The sequence below is a fragment of the Hemicordylus capensis genome, chromosome 2 (assembly GCF_027244095.1).
Source record: "Hemicordylus capensis ecotype Gifberg chromosome 2, rHemCap1.1.pri, whole genome shotgun sequence".
NCBI lineage: Eukaryota > Metazoa > Chordata > Lepidosauria > Squamata > Cordylidae > Hemicordylus > Hemicordylus capensis.
This window is the reverse complement of record NC_069658.1, coordinates 138,220,451-138,242,593: the sequence shown is the minus strand read 5'-3', so window position 1 is coordinate 138,242,593 and position 22,143 is coordinate 138,220,451. Positions and strand designations below refer to the sequence as shown.

The 22,143-nt window shown below is 43.7% G+C and overlaps 1 long non-coding RNA gene across 1 annotated transcript in view; it reads right to left on the bottom strand.

The window, feature by feature from the left end:
- Nucleotides 1-246: 246 nt before the first annotated feature.
- Nucleotides 247-22,143, bottom strand: part of LOC128346673 (uncharacterized) — a 66,076-nt gene continuing 44,179 nt past the window's right edge. The window contains exon 3 of the long non-coding RNA XR_008317120.1: nucleotides 247-374. This is a non-coding gene — a long non-coding RNA (uncharacterized LOC128346673). The remainder of the gene's footprint in view (nucleotides 375-22,143) is intronic.

Sequence of the window (22,143 nt, the reverse complement as noted above, 5' to 3'; positions counted from 1 at the left end):
AGGTCTTCAGGTTTACATCCATCTGAATGATAAGCAACAGAAACATCCATAGAATATGATCCGTAAATCATATTCAGATCCACACATCCCAATGATTGTTTTTAATCCTTCTAAGCTACTGCATTTATGCTCATTTTGGAATGGAATATTTGCTCTCTACATATATATATATACAATATTAAAATATTAGCTGCTTCTTACACCTCAGAAATAGAATTTGTGCAATTACCATTATCAAATGAGCGTACAATCCTATTGTAGTTGTTCATTGCAATAACTAATCGCCGATCATCTTCAGTGGAGTGAGAAGTATACCCTGACAACACCAGGCACCCTCATTCCCAGGCTGACCATACATCTTGGGCTTCTGAAAGCTGAGAGAGACAAATTAAGAATAAATTAGATCATTATTGGCCTGTACTCCTATACATTTAGTTTGAAACATCTGGTATTGACAGAGTAGTGGCTGGACTAGATGGATCATTTAGGCTGACCCAATAAGATAGTTTTTATGTAAATATACATTACAAGCACACAGGTTTTTTTTTTTAAAAAAGCCTGTTCAGACAAATAATGGTTGATTTAGAGGTTAGGGAACAGTGAATTGCACCTGAGATGCACAGTCTTTTGGGATCAGTTCAGATATTCCAAAACCGTTTACACGGAGCATGCAGTGTACACAATTTCAAGCATGCAGTGTACACAATTTCAAGCAACAAATATAAAACCTTGTAAAAACAATCCTTATTTGAGGTTGGCCTCTCAGGTCCAGGCGGTCTTGGAGGAAACCGATTATCTAGACCCATTTCAAACTGGCTTCCGGGCGGGCTATGGGGTGGAGACTGCCTTGGTCGGCCTGATGGATGATCTTCAGTTGGGAATTGACAGAGGAAGTGTGACTCTGTTGGTCCTCTTGGATCTCTCAGTGGCTTTCGATACTATCGACCACAGTATCCTTCTGGAACGTCTGAGGGTGTTGGGGGTGGGAGGCACAGTTTTACAGTGGTTTTGCTCCTACCTCTTGGATAGATTTCAGATGGTGTCGATTGGAGACTGTTGCTCCTCAAAATCTGAGCTTAAGTATGGTGTCCCTCAAGGCTCCGTACTCTCTCCAATGCTTTTCAACATCTACATGAAACCGCTGGGAGAGATCATCAGGGGATTTGGAGTGGGATGTTATCGGTATGCTGATGACACCCAGATCTATTTCTCCATGTCAACTTCTTCAGGAGATGGCATATCTTCCCTGAATGCCTGCCTGGAGGCAGTAATGGGCTAGATGAGGGAGAATAAACTGAAGCTGAATCCAGATAAGACGGAGGTACTTGTTGTGTGGGGTCGGAACTCCAGAGACAATTTTGATCAACCTGTTCTAGATGGGGTCACACTTCCCCAAAAGGAACAGGTCCGCAGTCTGGGAGTACTTCTGGATTCACACCTCTCCCTGGTTTCTCAGGTTGAGGCGGTGGCCAGGGGTGCTTTCTATCAGCTCCGGCTGATACGTCAGCTGCATCCGTTTCTCGAGATCAATGACCTCAAAACAGTGGTACATTTGTTAGTAACCTTCAGACTGGACTTCTGTAATGCGCTCTATGTGGGGCTGCCTTTGTACGTAGTCCGGAAACTTCAGTTGGTTCAGAATGCGGCAGCCAGGTTGGTCTCTGGGTCATCTCGGAGAGACCACATTACTTCCTTGCTGAGGGAACTACACTGGTTGCCAATTGGTTTCCGGGCAGAATACAAAGTGCTAGTTATAACTTATAAAGCCCTAAACGGCTTGGGCCCTGGGTATTTAAGAGAACGCCTTCTTCGTTATGTGCCCCACCGTCCACTGAGGTCACTTGAGGAGGTCCGTCTCCAGTTACTGCCAGCTCGGCTGGTGGCCACATGGGGATGGGCTTTCTTGGTTGCTGCCCCGAGATTGTGGAATGCACTCCCTGCTGAGATGTGACCCTCCCCATCCCTGAATATTTTTAAAAAACATCTCAAGACCCACCTCTTCACCCAAGCTTTTTCAGCTTTTTAAATGTGTAGTTTTAATTTTATACTGTTTTAGGGCTTTTAGCTGTTTTGTTGGTTTTACTGTGTTTTAATAGTTTGATTTTAATTGTTAATTTGTTTTAATTGTTTTTATCATGTTGTGAACTGCCCTGAGCCATTTTTGGAAGGGCGGTATATAAATTTAATAAACAAACAAACAAACAAACAAACAAATAAAATTAATTATCATAGACATGCCTGTGTGGGGATGCGTCCCAGCACCCAGCGGATTGGCTGGGCATCGGAGGCTCTCCTGATTGGCTGGGCGGTAGAAGCTTGCAGGAGACCATTGTCTGCTGCTGGGGAAAATGGCGATGGTGAGGAGGAGGCGGTGGTGGGCCCAGCCATGCCAAGGAGTCAGGAGGTGGAGGTGGCAGGAGGGAACAAGCAGGGAGGCGGCAAAAGGGAGGCGGTACACTTGTCTCTGGTGGCGAGGCAGCAGTGGTTTCGGGCCTGGCCGCGGTGGCGAGGCAGCGGGCTCCTGAAGAGCACCAGGGGGGAAGTGGGCGAAGCCCTGCCACCCTGAAGAGCGCGAGGTGGGGGCAAAGAGGAGGAGGATGCTGGAGGCAAGTGGGGGTGGACCGAGCAGCAGGGGGGCCATGCCCCCCTGGCTGCTGGGCCAGCCAGAAAACCAGGCATGCTGGCGTGGGAGGGGAACCTAAATAGCGCACAGATGATCTGTGTGGGGTCGGCTAGTTAAAACAATTTTACGGGGGGGGGGGGAGTTAAAACCATTCCATAGGATAAAAACAACTAAACAGTTTAAAATTAATTGCAGCTAAAAGCCTGGGAAAACAGGTATATCTTGAGGGTCTTCCTAAAAGCAATCAGAAATGGAGATGCTCTTATATTGACAGGGAACATGTTCCAAACACCTGGGGCAGCCACAGAGAAGGCCTGGTCTCAAGTTGCCACCAAACGAGCTGGTGGCAACCGTAACCAGACCTCCCCAGATGATCTTAATAGGTGGCAGAGTTCATGACAGAGAAGGCACTCTCTTAAGTACCCTGGACCCAAGCTGTTGAGGACTTTATAGGTAATAACCAGCACTTTGTATTTTGCTCGGAAACATATCCACAGTATGTGGATGTACACGTGTAGATTGCTACACAATCTGCACCACATCCTCTTCATCATCACCATCATCATCATCTAATAAATAATTAATAATAATAATAATAATAATAATAATAATAATAATAATAAATGTGTTATATTGGCTATAGACAAGTTGGCTGAAGTACTGGTGCATTTCATCCAAATAAATGAAGCTAAAGAGGAGGAAAGTGTTTTTTAAAAAATTGGAAAAGAAGTTAAAAAGAACAGGAAGAAGTGGCATTCATAGCCACAGAAGAAAGGATAAGACCAAGGATTTTAGATTAAACACTAGGTGGGGAAAGCATTTTAACCGTGAAAGCAGATCAGTGGTGGAGGAAGCTGGCTAGGGAGATCATGAAATGTTATTTGGAGACATCTGTCAGAGATATTTGCAGTATAGAAAAACATAAGGTGAAGACAGCTATAGCATTATAAGAGCACAGTGTGTTTTTCAACTGGGTTGTGAATGCAGCTTTGGACAAGGAGGTATGTCAGCCCTTTGTCTTAACTCATCCCTTATGTATCAAGCAGCAGTCCCTCTTTTAAAAAAAGACTATAAAGTGGCAGTGGCAGTGCCAGGTCTGTGTGGGCCCTCAGCCAAATGTTGGTGTGGACATCCTTTAGGGATACAGCAGGGCAGTTCTAGCAGCCATCATCTTTCTTTGCCTAGAATGCAATGTGCCTGTCCGCGTTGTTGCATCACTAGCAGTGACAGGGATAGAAGCTTTGCATGATAGGTAAACAAAGATGGGAGGTGCCAGCAGTGCAGCCGCTGAAGAGCACTCTGCTCCATTGCCACTGCTGCTGAAGCAAGCCCCAACAAGGAAGGTTTACCTTAGTGCTGGGGGTACTGGTGGCCAGGAGCATGCTTGGGCAGCTGCATTGATGGCACCCACTATCTTGTTTACCTATCATTCAAAGCCCTGTCCCCATCATTTGTTGTGTTGCAATGGCAAGAAAGGGCACTTTTTGGGGTTTGAGTCTTTTTTAACATTTTATATCCTGCTTTTCCTCCAAGGAGCCCAGAGCGGTGTACTACATCCTTAAGTTTCTACTCACAACAACCCTGTGATGTAGGTTAGGCTGAGAGAGAAGTGACTGGCCCAGAGTCACCCAGCTAGTCTCATGGCTGAATGGGGATTTGAACTCGGGTCTCCCTGGTCCTAGTCCAGCACTCTAACCACTACACCAAGCTGGCTCTCATTGCATTAGAGGTAAAGAACGATTGTGGGTGTCCGGAAAGTTCTATGGGCAACTGGCACTGCTAATGTAAACCTCCAGGAAGGATATGCGGGAGCTGACCTTGGCAGTGGTGGTAGTGACAACATTGTACTTCTTGGCAGCTGCACTGATGACTGCCATTTTTCTTTCAGCAGGGCCTCAGGGTTTAGTCATGGGCCCATTGATGGCCCTTGGTCCATGATCAGTGCCTTGGTTGGCTGGCCTCTGATGCCGACAAGGGTGACTCCAAAGGGGTGGCAAGCAGCACCACCACCCTGAAAAGTGGCTTGCGCCTCTACCGGACCTCATTTCTTTTTCAGAAATATAGTACGTGGGACACAGCTTGCCCACCCATAAATGCATTTTGCCCCTTTGGTGCCCCCCTGAATTTTTTCCTCTGGCGCCACCACTGGATGCCAGTCCTGTAAAGTGACACGTGTGTTGTACTGCATTCATCCTTCAGCTCCCCCCACCCCAAGTTCACAAATATTTTCAAAACAGTTGCAACTTCTCTGAGGACTGAGAGGAACATAGGAAGTGGCCTTCTACTGAGTCAGACCATTGATCCATCCAGCTCAGTTTTGTCTACACAGACTGGCAGTGGCTTCTCCAAGGTTGCAGGCAGGAGTCTCACTCGGCCCTATCTTGGAAATGCCAGGGAGGGAAGTTGGAACCTTCTGCATGCAAGCAGGCAGGTGCTCTTCCCAGAGTAGCCCATCCCTACTAATAACTTACAGTGCTCACACATGTAATTTATCATTCAAATGCAAACCAGGGCAGACCCTGCTTAGCAAAGGGGACAATTCATGCTTGCTATCACAAGACCAGCTCTCTTCCATCCACTGGACCAGCTCTCCTCTCCTCTAAGAGTGTAGAAGGTGTGCTGTTGATGTCATGGACCAACAGACATACATTACAGCCATTTCCCTCTTGGTTTAAACTGAAACATGCTGTAACTTTCAAGACTTCCCCTGCCCCAACCACCCTTTGGACCCCAGAGCAGTGATTTTTTTGTTCTGAGACCAGTGACAGTGCTCTCATATCCTCCACCACTAGGTCTGATTTTACCTATAGGTCATAGGGTGAGCCAATGATATGCAGTACCTTTCCCAATTTGTTCTAGTCTTTTTTTGCCCCATAACATATATTCATGTTGACACAGCTTCCATAACCTCTCCACAAAATGTTCAGTTCCTATTCAAGGTTGATTGTTTCCTCTTATACATTTCAATAGGATGGGAAATGTAAGCAAGATTGCTATTTGAAGAGAAATCATTGAGTGTCCTACACACCAATCTAATCTTGGAGGGTGTATCTATTGCAGGTTTCTCTCCTAATATTTACGGATAGCAACATATCTTTCAGCCTCAGCCCTTTTGCAGACTGTAAATGAAATGCAACTCTCTAGCTATTACCGAAAAACACGTTCACTTCCAAATTATATATTTTTTTCCCACGTTAAAAGTATATAATTTCACAAGGAACACATCAGGACTCATCCCGCTGTGAAACTATTGCTCAATTATTCTCAGCAGTGGTGAGTTGCCTACAGTTCTTTACTGCCACATAACCCCGGTGAATCCAAGGCTCCAGCATTGAAGATGACAGCTGATGCTGGGTTATTGGTGCATGACTCCAAATGCCATAACAGCATGAGATCCTCTTCCAGGGGTTCCTGGTGCTTGCCTGGTTCATATATGTCAGGAACCTGGTTAATCATAGTTGACTTGCACTGTACAGTGAAGGCATATTACAGACTTCTGTGTTATGGAGCAGTTAATTAAAAATAATATTACCACATCTTTCTTCTCCCACAATCAACCCAAACCCAGAAATCCTGGTTTCAACTTACATTTGAAAAGTCCATGCAAAATATTAATTTTTTAAAAAGCAAATCAGAGTGAGTCAGTAATGGGAAGCTGATGAATTTGCAAGTCGCTGGGACCAAATGAAATGCAATAAACAAATATTGAGGAAAATTTAAAGGAGGAAAAGCAGCGCCAAGGAAGAAGACTATGTCATGAAAATAAATACAGCCCTAATGAATTCGAGTGCTGTCTTTGGATTTGCAGTTTAAGGCTTGGGAAGTGAATCTCGTTAAAGATTTATAAACAGGACACACTGCCAGTCAAATATGATGCAGCTGTGTGTGGGGGGGGGGGCACGGACGAGTCTTTGACTCATCAAAGTGGGAATCTATAACTCTGTCAGGTCTCTTGGAAAAAAAGAAGTCTGTTAGGAAGCAACAACACACTTTGGATCTTGTGTTTCTTTTTTTAGTACAGGTAGGACAATGATTAAAAGGTTGATGGAAAGTCACCAGTTGCTGAGCTGAACGAGGAATTGGGCAGAATGGCAAGAAGTGAAATGCAAACATTGTAATAAGAATGGGAGGGAGAGGTTTCCTCTGGCACACAATGCATGGATTTAATTACAAGTGTGCAGCTGCGGGAATGTTAAGCAGTGAACCGGAAACAACATTGCAAGATATTGTTGTATTGAAAGAAAAAAACCTTTTTGCCTGAATAACTCGGCGGAATTATTATTATTTATTCTTGAAATTTCTGTCTCAGCAGCCCAGTGCAAAATCTTGCATGGATAGCAGCACATGGTGGAAAGAAACAATAATTTATACTCAGACAGCTATAACAGTGCTGTGTCTCCTCATCTTCTCTCCTTGTTCCATCACCTGGATGGACACTTTGAGAGCACACCTTTTAGTATGGAATGGTGCTGACTCTTCTTTGGTGCCACTGCAAATCCAAAAAGAAATCATTTATTCCTTCCAGTCCAAGGCAGAATATCTGGGAAATAAAGAACGTTTGTGTTATTCATACTGCAGGCCTCAGCAACTGAATCTGCTGATAGGCTGCACTGAGGAAGTATTGAGGACTGGGGTGTTAAATCCTTCTCCCCCCCCCCCCAAATGGCCTAATGTCAGCTTCTGCTCTGAAAGTCAGCTGGAATTTAAAATACACCACAGCTCCTATTTGAGGTAGAACAAAGGGCGGGGGGCAGGAACTGAGCCTTCAGATTCTCCTTGGTTCCTACTTTCCACAAAGGCTTATCTTTATCAAACCGAATTCAACCAGGTGGGGAAAAGAGAGGCAAAATCAGCTCCCTGGCCTGGCTGTCCTTTACTCATCACACTTCAGGAAGTGGAGAGAAGAGTGAGATAATGGTGCCATCGCCTTTCCCTGATTCACACTTGGTAAGTAAGGGAAGGGGTGCAGTGGGGAAGTAATTTGCCTAGGGAGGAAGAGGTTGCTGTTTTGAATCCCTGCTGGTATGTTTCCCAGACTATGGGGAACACCTATATCGGGCAGAAGCGATATAGCAAGGTGCTGAAAGGCATCATCTCAGACTGCACAGGAAATGGCAATGGTGAACCCCTCTTTTATTCTACCAAAGGAAACCACAGGGCTCTGTGGCCGCCAGGAGTCGACACCGACCCAACGTCACAACTTTAAGTAAGGGAGGAAGTGGCAGCAATGCGATGCCTTATGGGAGACTCCCTCAGCCTGGCACAGGCCAGCCAGGGAAGGACGAGCCTGCATCGCCCGGGCCAACCCGAGTGGTTTTGGCATCCTAGGCGAAGTTTGATGAGCTGAGAAGCGTGGAGCCCTGGCTTTAACTTGAGCTGTTGTTGTCCAGCCTGGCCCAACATCTGCTCCCAGCTTGCATGTGGTGGACGGTCACTGAGGGAAAAGAGTTGAGAAGTTCACCTAGGAGCCAGTCCAATGCCCGCCTTTCCTCTATTGCTGCCACCTCTCTCTCCTCAGCAGTGCAGGCCTTGTGATCCTCAGGGCCAGTTCATTTCTCTGTCTCCCCGAGAGGCAGCTTTTAACCGACTTGATGGCACAACTTTACTTTAAGTAAGGGAGGAAGTGGCAACAATGAGAGGCACCATATACTTTCTGTTTTGGATTCAGGCACTTAAGCAACCAGGCTGGAGACTCTTGCCTGAGCAGCTGCTGCAGTAACAGAACAGAAGGAGGCAGGGAGGGGGCAGGGGCAGAGCATGTTGAGTGGGGAGGTGAAGAAAAGCAAGCTAGAGACCAGCTGGGAGGGGGACCTGGCCCACTCAACTTCTGCCCAGGGAGCTGTGACACTGGCAGTGTCACAGCAAAGCATCTCCTTTCCCTTAGCCAGGCAGGCCGGTGTGTGGGCAGTGATGCTGGTGCCCAAACAGTTGGATACCTGGCTGGTATACCGTGGAGTGGCATGGCACCTGTGCCCACCAAAACCGGATTCATTTACTCAGGTAGGTGGAGGCACCCCCCAATAATCTGTGCCCTATGTGGCCACCTAGGTCTGCCTAGTAGATGGGCCTTCACCTGCACAGAGCTAATCAGTGGGGTGGAAGGGCCTGGGGAGAAGCAAGTAAGTGCACCATTCAGCTGCCACCATGAAGGTCAGGAGCAAAGGAGGAGTGGAACGCTATCTGATCAGCATTGGATGGGCCAGCCCTCTGCAGCTCTCTGTGGGCTGCATTTGGCCCATTGACCACCAGTTGCAGACCCTGATGCTCCTGGACTATTTTCTGTTTGGAAAAGGTCACTCTAGGGTGGTTGCAAGTGAGCAGCACATCTTTCAATATGTGGAGATATCTGGGAAACACAGTGAGGCTGTTCTCACAAGCACCCTAACCCAGACTAGGGAAGCCCAGCCTGGGTTAGGCTGCGCATGAGAACTGCCGGGATTGAGCCTGATCTCGGTGGGGCAGAACTGCCTAGCCCAGCTTTAAAACCTGGCTTGTAGCTGGGGTTAAAGGCTCGAGCAAGCCCTTGTCCTGGGCTCCGGGACTGTGTGTTCTTTGAGGCTGCGTTCAGCCCCAGCAGACACAGAGACAGACACCTAGAGTGCCTTTCTCCTGGGTGAATCCCCCAGTGCACCAGGCATGTCGCCTGGAGACTGGGACACGTCATCCCGTCCTCCAGACCTCCGCGCTGCATGGCACAACGCAGATTGTCTGGGAGCATGGTCCACGCTCCCAGCAGCATTTCCTTGCTCATCTGGGGGGAAGGTGAGATGGAGCAGGATGGATCCTGTCTCCCATTAGCCCTATTCGGAAGGTAGGAAAAAGCTCCTAACAAAGTGACAGGCAGCTGTGTATTTGTTTTACCTGCTTCGAACCTTCTATTTGCTTCTTTTAGCTGGATGCTTTGGACTATTTTATTTCTGGGATTTGACTAGTAATCTGGCTAGACTAGAGCATGATCATGAACCAGTGAGACGCAGTGGGTTGCCCAGCAGTGAGGCTACTAGCCTGGCTACTGCCATCGGAGAGGGAATATATAATGCATATTGGTTATGTGTTACAATCTCCATAATATTGGCTGAGATCCAAAGCACGGCTTATGCAAGAGACTTGGATGCTTGATTCCCCCCTTCTGAACAGCCATTTCCCATGCCATGTGGAAAAGTTTCATTAGAGACGGAGAGGGAGTTTCAGGTTTCTTTGTGGCCTGTGGGTACCTGTGTGTGACCCTTGTTTGAGGAACTACAAATAGAACCGCTCTTTATAGACTCACAAAACTAGTTTCCATGATTCTTTACATCTCAGAAATTGTTTTCTCAAAAGCAAGGGCAGCTTAGTAAACCTCCCTTCCCCTCGCCCACTTCTGCTCTAGATCCTCTTGCGCTCAGTTCATGCATCACCCCATCCTGCCATCTTATTTATTGCCGTTCTTGTATCTGGTCTTTTCAATGCTCTTCTCTCTCTTGCTTTGCCCCAAATTGATCAGGGTGTTTCAAGCAAGGCCTTGCTAGCACTGCCAACAAAGAGATTATTACCTCTGTTGTCTTAACATGTAATCCCTCTCTCTGCTCATCCCTCTGTGGTATTTGTCTTCTTTCTGCTACAGTCTCTAACTGCAAACTCGTATTTAATCTGTCATCTACTATCATTCCCTAAAGAGGTCCTGCAGCAGCATCCTCCCCTAGTAATAAAAACACAAGGAAGGAAAGGAAAGTTGCTCGGAGAATGAGTGTGTAATCCTCTTGGGTAGCTCCTTGAGAAAACCAGTTTTTGGAACACAAGGCAGAGCTACATATTACACATACTGTATGTGCACTTAATAAAAGCATCAAGTAGCTCTTAGAAAAAAAGAAGTGTGGGGGGGAAATTTTGATTGAAGAAGCAAGTGGGGGTTCTTAATTCCTTGCCTGCCTGCCTGCTGCTACTTCATATCAAGCCTCCTTCAAAGCTGTTATCTCCTGTGGGTTTCCAGATATGTTTAGCCCTACAACAAATGTGTGCTTGGAATCCCATTGAGGGAAAGGTGGTTTGAGGAGCGACAACTTTGAACAAAGAAATAATTACGCACCGGCCCCCCTGCGCCCCCCCACCCCCCGCTGCTCTGTTTAAATTGAACTCATTGCCCACAAAACTGCTTTTTCATAGGATGAGGTTACAATCAATGAGAAAACATTGGGCTGTGGGAACTGGTTCATATAGACATCTATGTTGCTTGATCTCTCTCTGATTCATTACTGAACATTTGATGGTTCTCGGCTGAATGTGTGAACTGTCTCCACAGAAAATATTGACTTCAAGTGATAGGAAAGATCTGTCTCTGTTGATTAATTGAGGATGGCTCCCATTCACATAAGCAAGTCATCGATGGATGTTACAATCAATGAGAGATAAACAAGTATTTGTGACATTTCCTTTCCTAGATATACGCCACTACTCATGACCTTACAGAGGATGCATTTCAATATGTGTGATCATAGACACAGACTGACTCACATCCTTGTTTACTGAATTCAAATCCTTGTTTGGTTTTTGCTCTGAAAATTTAGAAAAAAAGAGCAAGAGAAATTCCTGGCACAGTTCAGACAGCAGATTTCAAATCTTGGGAAGCCCAGAACAAGGCATAAGTTAGGACAAGCTGGTCTGTCAATGCTCAGGCTCTATTAGTATGCCCAATTCCCACAGGCCAAATGCTCACTTGGGGAAATGGAAAATAAATTGTGATTGTGAACTAAAGAGATGGAATAGATTAAAGCTCTGAAAAATGTATATAAGGACTATACCTTGCCATGATGAAACTCTGAGGATGCCACTTTCCCCCCAGATTCTACTCCTATGCCTTGAACAGCAGTGTGACACACATAAATTAAGCCAGTTATGGGTGAAGAGCTGACTTGTCCCTTTTGCTAAGCAGGGTCCAGCCTGCATATGAATGGCAGACTACATGCATGAGCACTGTAAGATATTCCCCTTGGGAAATGGAGCCACTCTGGGAAGAGCATCTACATGCTTGCAGAATGTTCCAAGTTCCCTCCCTGGCATCTCCAAGATAGGGCTGAGAGAGACTCCTGCCTGCAACCTTGGAGTTGCCAGTCTGTGGAGACAATACTGAGGTAGATGGACCAGTGGTCTGACTCAGTATATGGCAGGTTCCTCTGTCCCTAGGTTTTCCCACTACATATAACTATGACTGAAAAAGTTTCACATGATAACATTTGTGAGTCAGGCTGCTGTTGAAATTCACAGAAATAGGACCAGAGGAAAATATAGCAGCTCTGGGCAACACACCTGAAAATCAGAATATACTGTTTCATCTGCTTTTAGTTGATTTTATATCATAATTGTTTTAATCGTTTTATCCTGCTTTTATATTTGTTGTATTTTTTTAAACTTATGTACACTGCCTAGGGATGCACATGTCAGGCAGTATAGAAATATGATAAATAGATCTGGTAAGAATATTAATTGATATGATTTTATGTACTTGTACAAAACCAACCAAAATAAACTCACTTAAGTTGTTTTCAAGGATGACAGGGCAGTGATGCCATTGGTTGACCCTCTATTTGCCTTATTTCATTAAACAAATCACATATTAGAAGGGTTGCTACATTTTTATTTCTCATCCAGCTCCTGTATCTTTTAACATCACCTTGGTACACAGAATGAGTTGATTTTTTTCTGATGTGGAGTTGTGAGAAAAATGTACCCTGCTTATTTTTTGTGTCACGTGACCCAAGAATTCACATTTAATGCAGATAATAATGTCCCTAGATCCTAAACTGCTGCAGAAAACATAAGAGAAATTCCAGCCCACAGGAAAGCCAAAAAATGGGGAAGAGTCAAAAATTAACATGGATCAAGAATTTGCCAGACAAAAATTCATACAATAATGGCACCAAATTCAAGATCTACTAAAGGGTTTTATAAAGTACATAGGAAGCTGCCATATACTGAGTCAGACCATAGGTCCATCTAGCTCAGTATTGTCGACACAGACTGGCAGCGGCTTCTCCAAGGTTGCAGGCAGGAATCTCTCCCAGCCCTATCTTGGAGATATGTATATATGTAATATATATATGTTTCATGCCATATTTAAGGGTAAATTAATCACCAGGATAAGTTGTAATATAGATCCACAGTATATGGATACTTCTGCAAGTTGTCCTTGCTTTGGGCTCCTTTAAAGTTATTTATAGACTGTAGTTGTAGCTCAGTCATCACAAGCTCAAGAATCCAGGGCCTCAAATGCCCAGCTGTAGGAAAATATAAGCCACTGGTAGCTTGATCTTCCTGACATGTAGAGAAACAATGTGCACTGTGAAAAATAACTGTTGCATGGGTGGGAGGGACACTGCATGTGACTGAAGTTGTATGTGTGCATTTTCTTGCATATAACATATGTTAGAGGTATGTAGAGCTACACACACAAAACAGGGTCATAATATGGCCCCCATCCTAATTTGGTCCTGTTTATAATAGTATAACCAAGAATGTGCTAAACTAACTGCCTTACTCTGAAGCATCATCAAAAGCTTCAAGGCAGAAACAATTAATTGTGCTAAAAACTTAAGCAATTATATGAGTAAAAGATTGGGATTTATTTGTTTATTTGTTTATTTGTTTGATTTGATTTCTATACCACCCTTCCAAAAATGGCTCAGGGCTGTTTACACAGAGAAATAATAAACAAATAAGATGGATCCCTGTCCCCAAACGGCTCACAATCTAAAAAGAAACATAAGATAGACACCAGCAACAGTCACTGGAGGCACTGTGCTGGGGGTGGATAGGGCTAGTTACTCTCTCCCTGATAAATAAAGAGAATCACCACGTTAAAAGGTGCCTCATTGCCAAGTTAGCAGGGGTTGCTCTGGACAAGTTCAGGTCCCCATCTGTTGCTAGCCCAGGGCCAATTAATACATTACCTTTGTGATGTAGTTATCACTTGCCTATGTCTGGATCCCACACTACAGCGTAGTGATTTGTAGCAGATTAAAGCCTTTGTCTCAGAGCAAGCTCACCTGAAGGGAAGGGAAAATGCTGAATCATCCCTGCTGAGCTTTCTGGCAAAGGCTACTCCTAAAACTCTTCTGTATTTCTGGTAGGTTCAAAAATGGCTGCAGCCACCACCCCTCTTTTCAACAAAGCTTGACCTTCCCTGGGCATGGGGTGGAATCTCAGGGAAACTCTCTTTCTTTTGCTATTGGAAAAGTACTCAAAAATACTCCACGAGCAAGCCTACACGTGGTGAGAAAACCAGTAGTTAGCTGAACATCTGAGGACATGCTTGCACCAGGGTAAGACCCCCTTTCAGTCCCCTTCTTCTGAGTTAACGCCCCCCCCCGAGAGACTTGTAAAAAAAAAAAAGAACAAAAAGAAAAACAAGTCTATTCAAATGCCACAGACTGCTTCTGTCTGAGGTTTTCCCAGCTTTTAGTTACAGGTGAAAATACTCAGTAGGTTACAAGAATACTTCAAAAAGCACCTCGTATGATGTTGGGGGGGGCACACTTTAAAAATCATGGTTACCCAGTTACAAGGAACAGGTATGTAGGAAAATACAAAAGCATATTTAAAAGCTTACAGAGTCTTTTGCAACACCCTGGCTGGATGGGTGAAGTGTTTGTTAGTTTAGTTATGTTACAGGTAAACAATGATAGAACAGTTTCAGGGATATACAAAGCACCAAAGAAACAAAAAATCTAATGCAAAATCTGATTAAACAAACTTTCCCTAGACTAAACTTCCCGAAGCCAAAGCCCTGGCTTCCTTTGTCTTGAACTCACCAAATCCTGGATGAGAATTAAGCCCCTGCAGTTTTATCTTCCAAAAGCTGTAGTCATCCTCCTTGCAGCCATCCTCCCTGGCCACATATGCTGTTCTCCTCTGCTTCTTCTAACAAAGAACTTCTCCTTCCTCCCAAGGGCTCCTTAGGTCCCAACCATCTGGTGTGCTGATTGGTTGATCACTGGAGTTCACCAGCCTGTCAGTCAGGACAGGGTTTACTACTTTAGGGGAAAGGTGGCTGATCACTACATGACTAAATCTAGTAAATTAATGTGGTGGATTACATGGAACGTTACTATGCCAGTAATCTACCTCAATGAAGCCAGAGGCACTAACATATGTGGTGCCCGTGTGCTTTACCCATCCTGGATGATTATGGGATTTAGAGCTAATGCAGAAGCTACACCTATCTTATGGGCGTTCTTCACACAGCAGACTTTACGGTGAGTTTAGTGTGAGGCTTTACTGCAAACTTGAAGTTGTCCCAAAATACCAATACAAAAAGTGGATTTCTTTCACCCCAGTTATTTATTTATTTAACATTTTTATACCACCCCAAACCTGCATCTCTGGGTAGTGTAAACAAACAAACAAACAAACAAAATAAAACAAAAATGATTAAAACATTAAAATCACTTAAAACCCAACATTAAAAACTAATAAAACTATGAATCTAATCAATATGTCTTCAATGCCTTTTTTAAAGTCTCCAGAGATGGGGAGGCTCTTATTTCGGGCTTATATATAAATAGGGCCACACTCTAACACTCAGTGAAAAACCCACATTGTGTGTGAAATGCTCCCGATAGCTCGCAGGGACTTAGGGGTAAATTTGGCCGATATGTGAACAAACACCCTCTGTTTCGGAGGAGATGCGAGCTAAAGGGCTTTAAATGCCCTGATGGTGGTTTGCCTTTGTTTATAAATCATACCAAATGTAGGTGCCATGGTAAGCCTTCTGCCTCCACCATCATTATGTGACTATTTGGAGTGTTACTCCAGCCCTAATGCAAGTGAGTAAGGTCACTTGCATTACAATCACATAGGATACCTCTAGAGCAGTTTGTTTAGCTGCTAGAGTGGCTACTCTTTTGGAGACTATCCATATCATGAACTCTGCGAGTATCTGGAACCTCTGTTAGTGGTTCGCTGTCTGGACGCTGCCAGAGCAGTTGGTTTAGCTGCTTAGTTAGTTTAGCTGCTAGAGTGGCTAATCTAGTCTCTATGGAGACTATCTGGGATTTTAGTTCTCAGTGATTACCCCTTGGACATTGCCTGGCTGACTGGTGTGTGCAATGGCATCATTTGGAAAAGGACAGAGACTACAAAACAGACTAGAGAAGTCCACCCTGGCTCCAAAGCTATGCACCATGGGATCGTGGGGTGGTTATGGGGGGAGAGGTTCTTAAGAACCTCTTCCTCAGCCAAACATTCTTATTTTTAAGGTTGATAAATTATATGTGGCATAAGAATGAAAAAATACACATGGCAATGATCTATTTGAATCACTGCATCTGTTTATGTACCCATGTTCAGTCAGTCAGTGTAACGTTTGCATTAGCTCATAGACATTATTGCTGTGATGTGAAATTCAGCCCTGGGGAAATATATATTTTTAATTATTGAGAAATGTAGGCTAGTAACAGCAGTAGTGGCTGATATGGGTGGGGTGTGTGTGTGTGTGTGTGTGTGTGTGTAAAATGAGCCACAGGTGAGGCTCATTTGCATTCCTCTCACCCCAGCTGCCGCTCTGTCTCCATCTCCCACATTGCCACACTGTGGAGTTAACCCCAGGCGTGCGGTTTGGCATTCATTGGGCTGCGGATAGCAGCCTGTGTGGCTGGGGTTAACTCTGTGGTGGGACAGAGAGGCAGCCAGGGCAGGGAGAGAGGAGTGTGAATGAGCCTCACCTGTGGCTCATTTTCCACCCTCCCCATGCCCTGTCTGTACCAGCTGACACTAACACTATTCAGATTATTACAGTTTAGAATTAATTAATTCAATTATAGAAAAGCATAAATGTTAATCTGATAGTGAAGCATAAATCAGAACATAAATTAATAACCCAAACACTCCCCTCATGACTTTTGTGGTACTTTTACCTAAAGTCTAACATGGAAATTTAGTAGCTTGTATATATTAAATATGAAAACACAATTAGAAGACATTATTCCTAATAGATTAATACAATTTACACCTAGTCCCCAGACATCCATGATTTTAATATAATTTCTTCCCCTTTGAAGAATAGTCAGTTTTCAGCAGCCAGTAGTTGCCAGTACTTGCCTTATCCATCATTTCTTTTGGATCATTACTTTCCCATTTACTAGCAAAAACCATATATGCTGTAATTAATAAATATAATATATTGAAGGCAATATTGGTGCATGTAAATGCTTTAGTCTAATTGCTTTACTTAATTCAATAAACAATTGTGGGATCTGGAGGCAATTTAATATTTAAAAAGTGTTATTCATAAACCAAGTCTTTTTTTTTGCCTGCTTACAGTTCCACCACATGTGTGTATAATCTGCTTCAACTGCCTGACAATGCCGACAACTTGCTGTTCTTGATTGGTATATGTTATATGATTTAAGTGCCACTTTATGGAGAAGAGAGCTGTTCTTGTAGTAGCAAGCATGAACTGTCCCCTTTGCTAAGCAGGGTCTGACCCTGGGTTGCATTTGAATGGGGTGGGAGACTACATGTGTGAGCACTGTGAGATATTTCCCTCAGGGGATGGGGCCACTCTGGGAAGAGCACCTGCCTGCTTGCATGCAGAAGGTTCCAAGTTCCCTCCCTGGCAACTCCAAGACAGGTCTGAGAAAGACTCCTGCCTGCAATCTTGGAGAAGCTGCTGCTAGTCTGTGCAGACAATACTGAGCTAGGTGGACCAATGCTCTGGCTCGGTAAAAGGCAGCTTCCTATATGCCTCTGTATGGTCCTTTTGAAAACATTTTTATCCAGTCTTAAAGAAATTGAAAATAAAGAACCTTTAACAAATATGACTATACTTCTGACAAATCAACCTGCAAGTCTTTGTTCCATTTTTGTCTATAATTCAAACTTCACACTTTCTTTGAACTTACACTAATTCAATAAATTTGAGGAAGTGCTTTCATATTATTCCTTGAAAACTATTCAAAAGCTGTCTTTATTCTCAAAATATACCGGCTGACATACAGCGCAAAGAGGCACAGCTGCAGCGAGAGAGCTGCCTAACAGAACTTCCGAACTAGCTACATTGGTGTATCATGGAAGCAGCAATTCTTGATGCCCTTCACTTTCCCAGGAAGTTTTCTGTGTCACCTGAAAATATGTCCCCAAGGGCTGAACAAACCTCCCCCCTGCTTTTTTTCTTTTCTGTTTTTTAGAAACAGACTGTGTTGTGTTTTCTGGGAGGCATTTTAAGAGGAACCCCTGCTAACTTGGCAAAGAGGCACCTTTTAATGTGGTGATTCTCTTTATTTAGCAGGGGGAGAGTAACTGGCCCTATCCACCCCCAGCACAGTACCTCCAGTGACTGTTGCTGGTGTCTATCTTATGTTTCTTTTTAGATTGTGAGCCCTTTGGGGACAGGGATCCATCTTATTTATTTATTATTTCTCCGTATAAACCACCTTGAGCCATTTTTGGAAGGGCAGTATAGAAATCGAATGAATGAATGAATGAATGAATAATATCCACTTCCTTGAAAGACAAAGACCATAGACTGAGGAAACTAAGTTAAGCCTGTATTTAATGCTTGCTTGAAAAGTACAGTTTCCGCTGGATATTTTAGGGTAAGACTTACTGTTCAATCCAGCAATCTTAGAACATTTCCCATGAGTCCCTCCAGTAAAACAAATTGCTGACCAGAGTATGTACACGATGTACTAATTTTCCCCTTGTTACCTTTGTTTCACTTTCAGCTTGGTACATCTTGACCATACAGCAAAGTTGCTGCTTCATTCATTTTAAAATTCTCATTGGAGAAAAGAATAATGCTGAGAAACATTCCTGATCTTCTCCAGAAACAGCATCGCAGCAGCAGCAGCCTGTCACCTTCTTTACACTGAATTTTTAATTTGACTCTTCTGATTAGATTCACCAAAAGGAATCTCTGCCAAAATCTGTTTTAAGCAGCAGTGTTTGGTCTTCAGCTTTGAGACCTACGTGCTGTTCTCTTATGATGTTCGTACAAAAATTAAGGGTCCAAATGCCAAGTAGGATTGTTATTAAAGATTGGCAGGAAAGTGGTTTAGGGTTAGCTTGGCATTGAAGGCCAAATACTCAAATCAAACTTTAAAAAAGAAAAAAATTTCAGTGGGCTCCAGATGCAGGATTTCGGCTTAGCAGAGATCACTTAATGCTTTATTGCTACTGTCTGATTGTAAGAGACAAGTTTTTAAAAAAATACTGTAAATTGGTGGCATCCAAAAATAGTTATTCTCTAAACTCTTTCCATCCAAGATGCCCTGTGGCTCAGGGAGGATTTCTCTCCTATCTCTCCTATCCAGAGCACTATTCAGGCATTACATTGTTTAAGTGTGTACAGGTGTCTGTATACATGTACATACTTTTGCATGAATCACTGTGCATATGTTCATGTGAACCTGGGTACAGACAGGAAATGTACTACTGTATATATTATTATTCATTATTATTATATTTATATCCCGCTCTTCCTCCAAGGAGCCCAGAGCGGTATACTACATACTTGAGTTTCTCCTCACAACAACCCTGTGAAGTAGGTTAGGCTGAGATAGAAGTGACTGGCCCAGAGTCACCCAGCTAGTATCATGGCTGAATGGGGATTTGTTTGAACTCGGGTCTCCCCGGTCCTAGTCCAGCACTCTAACTACTACACCACACTGGCTCTGTATGGCTATGTAGAACATGTGTGAGTAGCAGTATGTGTGTTGGTAATACAGGCACTGTATACAGCTTGTATGCACGCTGAACACAACACATGAATAAGGCTCATCTCATGTTCAAATTATCCTTAAGAACTCACCCTTTAGTTACTATGACTGAGCATGGCAAGTTAACTAAAGGAGTTAAGGGTAACAACAAATTTATTTACATTCATTCTAAGTAGACAATTTTCTGAACTTACAACTTATTCTGATGCTAACAATCTTTGGACACTGAAATAGTTTGGCAAAAAGTGATCTAGAAGTTTCTGTTTTTAAGGAAGCCATTTTCATTTCTTTCTTTAAAGCGCTACCTGGAAATGTGGCAGCCACTTGCAGTGAGCAAGACTAGCCAGGCCACTGGTAAGAGAGAGCGCTTTCAGTAAATGAAATCTAGGTTTTCTTCTCAGGAGAGTTCTTCTATGGGGGGAGTTCGATATGCTTTTTCTAACAGTTACCCTTCCTTCCCCACCTTGCATTCTGAGAAAAACTTTACAGCTAAGTTTCTGCTTAGCTTACGCCCTGTTAACTGAACAAAAGAGGCATCTTTTTAAAGTGGCAATTCTCTTTATTTAGCAGGGGGAGAGCAACTGCCCTACCCATCCCCAGTGCAGCATTCCTCCAGTGGCTGTTGCTGCTGTCTATCTTATGTTTCTTTTTTAGATTGTGAGCCCTTTGGGGACAGGGAGCCATTTTATTATTTATATCTATGTAAACCACTTTGGGAAGTTTTGTTGAAAAGTAGTATATAAATATTCGTCTTATGCCCATCAATATGTTAGACTCATGAGCCACATCAGAACAGAAATGGGCATGGATAGTTACTTGAGCAACCAAAAATGCCTTTATTAGGTATCCAAAAGCAAAATAGGGTATGAATGCTGTTAATAGCTGTGCAAAAGATGCACAAAGATTCATAAGTGTTAGTCCTGTACAAAAAGCTGCACCTTATTTTATTAGCATTAATCTTTATATACCACTTTTTACATTCATTGATTGATTGATTAACTGCCATCTAGTTGGTGTTGACTCTTAGCAACCACATAGATTCTCTCCAGGATGATCTGTCTTCAACTTGGCCTTTAAGGTCTCTCAGTAGTGCATTCATTGCTGTCATAATTGACCACCTTGCTGCTGGTTGTCCTCGTCTTCTCCTTCCTTCAACTTTCCCCAGCATATGGACTTGTGCCAATAGTATAGTGTGCCCAATGTATAATAGTTTGAGCCTGGTCATTTGTGCCTCTAGTGAAATTCTGGATCGATTTGTTCTATGATCCATTTGTTTGTTTTCCTGGCTGTCCATGGTATCCTCAAAAGTCTTCTCCAACACCAAAGTTCAAAAGCGTCAATCGTTTTTCTGTCCTGCTTCTTCAAAGTCCAACTTTCACACCCATCGAGTGTCACAGGAAAAACCATTGTCTGAACTATTCTAATCTTTGTAGCTTTAAACACGTCAAAGCATCTAAATATTCTTTCCAAGGCCTTCATTGCAGCCCTACCAAGTGCTAGTCTGCAGCGTATTTCTTGACTGCTGGATCCTTTACTGTTGATGGTCAAACCTGAAAGACAGAAGCTGTCCACCACTTCATTGTCTTCATTATCAATTCTGAGGCTGGTTGCTGTACCTGTTGTCATTTAGATTGGTGGTGGGTGGGGGGCACTGTTTTACAGTGGTTCCGCTCCTACCTCTCGGACAGATTCCAGATGGTGTCAATTCAAGACTGTAGCTCTTCAAAATCTGAACTTAAGTATGGTGTCCCTCAAGGCTCCGTACTTTCTCCAATGCTCTTTAACATCTACATGAAACCACTGGGAGAGATCATCAGGGGATTTGGAGCGGGGTGTTATCAGTATGCTGATGACACTCAAATCTACTTCTCCACATCAACTTCTTCAGGAGATGGCATTACTTCCCTAAATGCTTGCCTGGAAGCAGTAATGGGCTGGATGAGGGAGAATAAACTGAAGCTGAATCCAGATAAGATGGAGGTACTTATTGTGTGAGGTCAGGACTCTAGAGATGATTTTGATCTACCTGTTCTGGATGGGGTCGCACTTCCCCAAAAGGAACAGGTTCGCAGTCTGGGAGTACTTCTGGATCCACACCCCTCCCTGGTTTCTCAGGTTGAGGCAGTGGCCAGGGGTGCTTTCTATCAACTTCGGCTGATATGCCAGCTGCGTCTGTTTCTTGAGATGAATGATTTCAAAACAGTGGTACATATGTTGGTAACCTCCAGACTTGACTTCTGCAATGTGCTCTGTGTGTGGCTGCCTTTGTACGTAGTCTGGAAGCTTCAGTTGGTACAGAATGCGGCAGCCAGGTTGGTCTCTGGGTCATCTCGGATAGACCACATCACTCCTTTGTTGATAGAGTTACACTGGCTGCCAGTAGGTTTCCGGGCAAAATACAAAGTGCTTGTCATAACTTATAAAGCCCTAAATGGCTTAGGCCCTGGGTATCTAAGAGAACCTCATCTTCATTATGATCCCCACCGCCCATTGAGGTCGTCCAGAGAAGTCAGTCTCCAGTTACCGCCAGCTTGGCTGGTGGCCACACGGGGATGGGCTTTCTCGGTTGTTGCCCCACGACTATGGAATGCGCTCCCTGCTGAGATATGATCCTCCCCATCTCTGACAATTTTTAGAAAGCATTTGAAAACCCACCTCTTCACCCAAGCTTTTTCTGTTCTTTAAATTTTAAGGTTTTAATTTATGGTTGATTTTTAAATTGTTAAATTGTTCAAGTTTTTGTATATACAGTATTTTAACTTGTTTTATACTATTGTTCACCCAGAGATGAAAGTTTGGGGCGGTGTACAAATGTAATAAATAAATAAATAA